Source organism: Orycteropus afer, unplaced genomic scaffold, assembly GCF_000298275.1.
Source record: "Orycteropus afer afer isolate SDZICR_OR568_19922 unplaced genomic scaffold, OryAfe1.0 scaffold00169, whole genome shotgun sequence".
Taxonomy (NCBI): Eukaryota; Metazoa; Chordata; class Mammalia; order Tubulidentata; family Orycteropodidae; genus Orycteropus; species Orycteropus afer.
Window position 1 is genome coordinate 1,931,675 of NW_006921756.1, and position 7,398 is coordinate 1,939,072.

General features: G+C 41.4%; 1 protein-coding gene across 1 annotated transcript in view; it reads left to right on the forward strand.

Moving 5' to 3' along the window:
* The window catches only part of RAD54L (RAD54 like), a 44,860-nt gene that overhangs the window by 15,783 nt on the left and 21,679 nt on the right, over positions 1-7,398 (forward strand). The window lies entirely within an intron of this gene.

Below are 7,398 nucleotides of genomic sequence, written 5' to 3' on the forward strand. Positions count from 1 at the left end.
TCTTCAATTTCCTCATCTTTGGCTTTGGTGGTTGGTGCATTAATTTGAGTAATGGTCATATTAAATGGTCTTCCTTGTAGGCACATGAATATTATCCCATCACTGACAGCATTGTACTTCAATGACAAATGAATGAATGCCGTGCCATTCCTCTTCAATTTGTCATTTCCGGCATAGTAGATTGTATGGTTGTCTGATTCAGAATGGCCAAAACAGGTGCATTTCAGCTTACTAATTGCCGAGATTATCAGTCTTTATGTGTTCCATCTCGTTTTTGACAAGTTCCGATTTTCCTAGATTCATGCTTCCTACATTCCACATTCCTATTATTAATGGATGTTTGCAGCTGTTTCTTCTCAATTTGAGTCTTGCCGTGCCAGTAAATGGAAGTCTTGAAAGCTTTACTCTATCCATATCAGTAAGATTGGTCCTACTCTGATGATGCAGCTCTTTCCTAGTCATATTTTGAAAGCCTTCTGACCTAAGGGGCTCATCGCCTTGTACTGTATCGGGTGATGTTTTCAGGCTATTCACAAAGTTGTGCAGTAATGTATCAGACAGTGTTTCTCTGCTATTCATAATGTTTTCCCTGGCCAATTCTTTGAGAAGTGGATTGCCTCTTCCTTTTTCCTAGTCTGTCTCAGTTTGTAAGCTGCATTGAAACCTGTGCACCATGTGCAACCCTGCTGGCACTTGAAACACCGGTGGCACAGCGTCAAGACTCATAGCAACATGCAGGCCACCACAGTATGACAAACTGATAGACAAGTTTGTCTCGCTTAGCTGTTGAAAACCTCTCCACCCTCCCCTTACCTGTATCCCTGGCAGTATCACTCTGGAAATAGATTGCCGAACCTTTCTTCCGAGGAGTGGTTGGTGGGTTTGAACCGCCAGCCTCCTGCATAGCTGTTGAATGCCTTAGGCACTACACCACCAGAGCTCCCTTGAGACTTATAGGCTATTGTAATTCCCCAAAGGTCTCAGATGTATGTGGAGCAGAAGAAATGTTCGTGAGAATTGTCGGAGTTAGTTTAGGAATTGGTGCTATGGACTCCCCTGCCTCCTTCTCAGCCAACTGCTGATTCCAGGGTTCAAGTGATATCACAAAGGCTTCCTGTAAGTCCTGTGGTAGAGGCCAAACACCCTATGCAAAGACCACCCTTCTCTAGGACCTGCATGTGTCTCCCTGTCACCTTTGTTCTGCTGTTCTTTCTTGGTAATGGACTTGCCTTCTCTTTCATGTCCCCTCTCATGTTATTTCTTCTCTTGTGCCCTCCCATGGCGAGAAGGTACTGGCTCTGGACTGATCAGCTTGGCTACAGGCAAGCAGATTAGGTTAGGAGACCTTATTGACTGCTGCTCAAAATGGACCCTGGAATCAGGAAAGACTTCTATTCATGTCTGTGCAACTTGGGAAAGTAATTTACCCACTCTACCTCAATTTGCTTATCTTTAAAATGGGGATGCTAGTGATATCTGGACTTCATAGGCTGTTAGCATTAAATGGTAACATGAATGCAAGAGGCTTAGCATGGTGTCTGGTACACGTTGTTAGCCATCATTATTTTTACTACTGTTGTTATTATTTTACTACTGCTCCTGTATGACCCTATGTATACCACCTGACTTTAGAGACCATCTTAAGAACAGGTTTGATGCAGGAAGCCTCAAAAGAAGATGGAAGGAATATACAGTGTACCAAAAAGAATTGGTTGACATTCATCCGTTTCAGGAGGCAGCATATGATTGGGAACTGATAGTACTGAAGAAAGAAGTCCAAGCTGCACTGAAGGCATTGACAAAAACCAAGTGTCCAGGAATTGACAGTACCAATTGATGTTTTAACAAACAGATGCAACTCTGGAAGTGCTCCCTTGTCTATGGAAAATACTACCTGGCCAACTGACGAGAAGAGATCAATATCTGTGCCCATTCCAAAGAAAAGTGGTCCAACAGAATGTGGAAACTATCAAGCAATATCATTAATATCACACTAGTAAAATTTTGCTGAAGATAATTCAGAAGTGGTTGCAGTAGTACATAGACAAGTCTGCTGGGCCCACAGACTTGGGACCATGGTTGTGGGGGACATCAAGCCAGAAATTCAAGCCAGATTCAGAAGAGGGCATAAAATAAGGGATATCATTGCTGATGTCAGAAGGACTTTGGCTAAAAGCAGAGAACACCAGAAAGATGTTTACCTACATTTTATTAACTATGCAAAGACATTCAACTGTGTGGATTGTAACAAATTTGGATCACATTGAGAAGAATAGGAATTCCAGAACACTTAATTGTGCTCATGCAGAAGCTGTACATAGACCAAGAGGCAGTTGTTTGAACAGAACAAGGAGATATTGCAAAGTTTAAAATCAGGAAAGGTATGCATTAGGGTTGTATTCTTTCTTTGTACCGTTCAGTCTGTATGCTGAACAAATAATCCAAGAATTGGACTATATGAAGAAGGATACAACATCAGGATTGGAGGAAGACTCGTTAACAACTTGTGGATATGTAGATGATACAGCCTTGCTTGCTGAAAGTGAAGAGGATGTAAAGCACTATTAATGAAGACCAAAGACTACAGCCTTCGCTATGGATTACACCTCAACATAAAACCAAAATCCTCACAACTGGACCAATAAGCAACATCATGATAAACAGAAAAGATTGAAGTTGTCAAGGATTTCATTTTACTTGAATCTACAGTCAATTTCCATGGAAGCAACAGTCAAAAAATCAAAGGATGTATTGTATTTGGTAAATTTGTTACAAAAGATCTCTTTAAAAATTAAAAAGCAATGTTACCCTGAGAAATAGGGTGTTCCTTCTCAAGCCATGGTATTTTCAATCACTTCATATGCACATGACAGCTGGACAATGAATAAGGAAGACCAAGAATTGATGCCTTAGATTTGTGGTGTTGGTGAAGAATATTGAATATAATATGGACTTCCAGGACTTCATCTGATGTACTTTGGACATGTTATCATGGGGGACCAGTCCCTGGAGAAGGACGTCATGCTTAGTAAATAGAGGGTTGGTGAAAAAGAGGAAGACCCTCAACGAGATGGATTAATACAGTGGCTGCACCAATTGGCTCAAACATAGCAATGATTGTGAGGATAGCACTGGACTAGGCAGTGTTTCGTTCTGTTGTACATGAGATGGTTGTTAGTCTGAACTGACTCGAGGCACCTGACAATAACAACAGCAACAACTCTGCTGTTATTCTTACTGCTACTGCCCTTTGAAGGGATGTTCAGTTCTCAAGGAGTCTGGGATAAATTTTAGGTGCAGTAAGTAGAATTGGTTTGACAAAAAAAAAGGATTGTGGAAAGGAAGACATGGAGAGGTTTACAAGAGGTACAGACAACAAAAACAAACATTTCTACATACACAATACTGTATTCTCAATAACAAACATTAATCTATGAGTGGACACATAGGTGGGCTAAATGATCAGGTATATGTAGGCAAAAGGAAGAATATATCCATGACCATCTATGTTTGTCAGACAGTCTTTCTACTTATATATTTGTATGTGCTATAAAAATGTCTCTTTCTCTCTCTCTATATAAAATAGTGTTAATGGACATAATTATGGTATCTTCTTAGCCACAGGCAAATACCTTAAGGGAGTTGAGTCGCTGGGCCCACAGGCTTGGGACCATGGTTGTGGGGTACATCAAGTTCAACTGGCATAATATACTACACAAAAATATTGTTTTATATCCTGCTTTGGTGAGTAGCAACTGGGGTCTTAAAAACTGGCAGGTGGCCATCTAGATGCAACAATGAGGTCTCTCCTTGTCCAGAGCAAAGAGATATGAAGAAAATTAAAGACACATGGAAACAATTAGTACAAGGGATTAGTGGACTGTGGGAACCTCAGCCTACATGACCATGAGACCAGAAGAACTAGATGGTGCCTGGCTATCACTGTCAGCCACTCAGAAAGGGATCAAAATAGGAGATCCAGGATAGAGTGGGAGAAAAATGTGAAACAAAACTAAAAATCATAAAAAAGACCAGGCTTACTGGTCTGATAGAGACTTGGTGAAACCCCTGAGCCTGTGGGCCCCTAGTCACCCTTCAGACCTGGGATTGAACTCACTCCTGTGGGTTCCATCCAAACAATAGATAGGTATATAAGGTGAACATTTACATCCTTAGAACAATCAACCATGGGAGTTCAGAAGGGCAGCATTTGCACAGAGAGAAAGCTCAGAGGATAGGAAAGCATAGGAAAGAAGGACACAGGGAAAAGATCAACAAGGGAGGAAGTGGGAAGAGAGGTGTTACATTATGGGGTTTGCAATCCGTGTCATGAAACAAAATGGATATGGAGTGTTGAATGGAACAAATTTGCTCTGTAAACTTTTACCCAAAGCACAATTTAAAAAAAGACAAAAAAAATATAAAGATTGTGGGTGTAAAAATGATGGGGTGGAGGTATCTGACCTCAGCTCTAACTTCACAAGGGGATTGGAGGATTAACAGCCCAAAGCTGATTCCTGTGATGTGGAGATTAGACTTGCCTTCACCTACCAATCTCTTTACCAGTTCTGACACCAACTGGATTTGATAATTTGTGACAATAGCCATACAGAACTCAGAGACAATATTCACAATTACGGGGTTTATTAGTTACAATTTAGGATCAGAAACCACTCAAGACACAGTTCTTTGATCGGGACAGCCTCTTCTCAGTAGTGCCTGCAGGCACACCTCTCTCTGACCCTCAGCTCTTGGCCCCTGCCCTGCTTGCAAAAGTGTTAGATCTTTTAGCTCTGCTAATAAGTTTCTAAAGGCACCCTATACCTCCCATAAGCCTTGGCCCAAAGGTGCTCAGCTCTAGCTCTGTGGGTTGGTGAAATTTGCTCTCTACCAAGTACCCAGAGGCACCCTACTCTGCCAGCAAGCCTTCTGCCCATAGGTGCTCAGCTTTTTCACTCCAGAAACCCACTGCATTGTCTCCTGCTGGGTCTCCTTGTCGAGTCTCCTGGTTCTGCTGCCACCATTTCTCTGCCATTGCTTCTTGCTGTCTCAGCAAAGTGTTACAGTACCATTTGTTACAGAGACTGTCTTTTCTCCCTTGAATGGATTTCAGCCCTTTGCAAAGATGAGCTGACCATAGGTGAATGGATCTATTTCTGCTTTCCCAATTCATTTCCACTGGTGTATGTGTCTGTTGTTATAGCAAGACCAGGGTGTTTTGACTACTGTAGCTGTGTAGTAGGTTTTGAGATCCAGGACTGTGAGACCTCCTATTTTCTTCTTCTTCAATAGTGCTTTGCTTATCTGAGATCTCTTTCCTTTCCATCTAAAATGAGTGAGTGGTTTTTCCATATCCTTAAAGAATGTTGATAAGATCTGGATTGGGATTGCATTGAATATATAGATTGCTTTGGGTTGTATTACGTTTTCACAATATTCAGTCTTTCTATCCATGAGCCTGGTATGTTCTTCCATTTGTGTAGATCTTTAGTTTCTTGAAGTATTGTTTTATAGTTTTCCAAGTACAGGGCTTTTGTGTTCCTGAGAGATTTATGCCCGAGTATTTTATCTTCTGGTAGCTTTTGTAAATGGTATTGATTTCCTTATTTACTTTTTTAGAGACCTATTTGCTGGTATAGAGGAATCCAACTGATTTTTTGTATGTTGATCTTGTATCCTGCCACTATGCTAAATCTCTCACTTAGTTCCAGTAGTTTTCTTGCTGAGTCTCTTGGGTTTTCTATGTATAGGATCATATCATCAGCAAATAGGGATGGTTTTACTTCTTCCTTACTAATTTGGATGCCTTTGATTTCCTTTTCTTGCCTTATTGCCCTGGCTAGGACTTCCAATACAATGTTGCATAGAAGTGGTGATAAAGGGCATCCTTGTCTCATTCCTGTTTGCAAGGGGAATGGTTTCAGTCTCTCTCCATTGAAAATAATGTTGGTTGTTGGTTTTGCATATATGCCCTTTATTATGTTAAGAAATTTCCCTTCTATTCCTATTTTTCTGAGAGTTTTTATCAAGAATGGGTGTTGGATTTTATCAAATGCCTTTTCTGCATCTATTGATACAATCATGTGATTCTTTTCCTTTATTTTACTTAAGTGATGGATTATTTTATTTTATTTTATTTTTATGTTGAACCATCCTTGCATACCTGGTATGAATCTTACTTGGTCCTGATGTATGTTTTCTGTTATGTTGTTGGATAGGATTTTGTTGACTGGCTCTTCTTACTTGATGGTAGTGAGATTCCTCCCTTTCTGCTTCTGGGATGGCTCATTTTAAAGTCTAGCAGGATGACAAATGTGACCAATTCCCAGTTAGGGTTCTGTTCTGGTTACCTAGTGCCACTCTGACAAGAATGTACCACAAATGGGATGGCCTTAACAAACAGGAGTTTATTCTCTTACAGTTTGGAGCCTTTAAGTCCAAATTCAAAGTGCCAGACTCTAGGGGCTGGGTGGAAGCCCCTCAATCTTGGGGTCCAGCTCTGCCTCCTGCTCCCGGCCCACTGGAGCTAGAGGCATTTCTTCACTCAGACAGCTGCTGGCTGCTGAGGCTGATAAACCCAAGGTTGACAAGTGAAAAGGCACAGTCCCAATGTTACCAAACCACACAGCAGGCCATTAATTCAAGTCCATTGTAAATCCTAAGGTCGACAGAACATGACAGGTGGCTGAACAACAACACGGCTACATGCAGGGTCCAAGCGTGCCATAAGTTAGAGACTATCCCCAAGGCTTCTCTTTATATACAGGAAGCAGACCACATCCCAAAGGCAGCTACGCAGCTGCTTGTGGTAGATCCCACCATGGAGTTGATTGCCAGTCTCATCATGGAGAATAACTACCACCAGCTGCCCAGCCACTCAACCAGGCCCAGCCAAGTTGACATACAGATTTAACTACCACAGGTTCTATATACTTTATTTACATGGTTCTATCCCCACAAGAGTGCTATGTACCTTATTTACATTATTAGCTAGGTATCTAATCCCCTTGGTGAGCGATAAGCATCTCACATTTGCATAGTCCCGCCTAGTCGTTTGGTGAAAGTCACAAAGACCATCGCTAGAAGAGCCATACCAAGCAATTCACTGTACCACATACGGTATGCTTGAGAAGCTGTAGCCCTATATGACAGTGTTTGAAACCAGACATTAGAGTTCTCCGTTGGGGTTGGGAAAGTTTTGTGCTGCTTGCTTCTCAAAGTGTTGCACCCTAGGAAAAAGCTCAGTATGATCTTTCATGAATGAATGAGTTCTGAGCGTCATGGATGACTGATGTTAGACACTTAGCAGTGACACTTTGCTGTCCCTGGGATTTGCAGAATCTTATATAAAACTTGGAAGATGAAAGCTGTTGAACAAAATGAAATGTGAAACACAGT